Source organism: Antrostomus carolinensis, unplaced genomic scaffold (assembly GCF_000700745.2).
Source record: "Antrostomus carolinensis isolate BGI_N321 unplaced genomic scaffold, ASM70074v2 scaffold19982, whole genome shotgun sequence".
In the NCBI taxonomy this organism is placed as follows: domain Eukaryota; kingdom Metazoa; phylum Chordata; class Aves; order Caprimulgiformes; family Caprimulgidae; genus Antrostomus; species Antrostomus carolinensis.
The window spans coordinates 2,699-4,027 of NW_010301865.1; positions in this window are offsets into that span (position 1 = coordinate 2,699).

Consider the following 1,329-nt stretch of genomic DNA (forward strand, 5'->3'; position numbering starts at 1 on the left):
CTTCAGAAGGAACGAGAGAAGGTGGTGGGTGTTCTTTATTTCTCCATGTAATAATTCTGAATAGTCCAGGTTTTGCTTAGCTTGCTGCTACGTGCTCAACGGAGTTATCACCTCAGTTCTTCCCTGTATCTCTGGGTGCTTCAGAACACATTTCTTCACTCAGTTCAGTGTCAGTTTGGTGGATTGCTTAAATTTGTGTGCATCAATTTCTCATTGTGCCTTCTAGTAGGCATCAGCATCCTGTTGATGTGATTATTTCGGAGGCATGAAAGCTACTCCATGCTCATCACATTGTAATTAAGACTTTGTTATTTGGCAGCTTTCCTCCTTCTAGCAAATGTCTGTCTAGACCATCTATGCTTCTTTGCAAGATCTCAGTCAGTTTCTCTTCCAGACCTGAGTCCAGCTTTGACATCTAATGCACAGCAAGTACTGAAAAATGCCCTCAGAAAGGCAGCTGCCTGGGTTGTGTTACCCCATCCTCCTGTCTGCGCTCTGGAAATCGTTCTGCTGGAGAAGAAGCTGGAGAAGATGGTGGTGTTTTCTCCAAGGCACTGGCAGTTTTGACTGGTCAGACTCAGCAGCGCAGCGTGCTACGGCCACAGTCCCTGGTTGAGGTGCTATTGGTAAATCCAGCTGTGCTGACTGTGTAACATGCAGGTCTGATCTGCTGCTGAAATGAAAACTTCTCTAGATGAGTCAGGACTAAACTTGTCATGTCATCAGCTGATTATCTCGCAGTGCTGCCTGCTCATCTGTATGCGGCTTCTGCAGTGTCATACGCTCCAGGTTTTAGCTCATCGGCCCGTGTGTCTGTAAGGCACCTTCTACTTCATCTCATTTCTGTGAAACAAGTTTCCTTTGTTTTTTTTTTTATCTCTTGCCAGTTAAATTATCCTGAGGTGTCTCTGCTCTGAGCCCTGTTGAAGGATTTCCTGTCCAGTGCCATCAGAAGGCTTGATGGGACTTGAACTACGTTGGCTGTGGTAGTGGAGGCAAAACTGAGCTGAGAGAAAAGTACGATGTTGTGACTTGTATTAATAGAGTGTGTTGATAAAAGAAATATAAAAGAATGGGATGAACAGAGCAGCTCCCATCTGTTTGAGTGTTGCTCTGACTTTATTTTTGATCAAGTCAGTGGGTAGCCAAGGAGAAGGGGGTAAATGGCACGTTAATGATACGGGCAGATGCTGGTAAACTGTGGTGACTGTGAGGGCAGAGAACGAACACAAAAGGCTTGGCAAGGGGAAATGAGGCAGAAGGAGCTGGCGTGGCCACCAGAGTCCCCTTGGCAAAGGGCACGTGCAGACATCTGTGGGAGATGAGCTG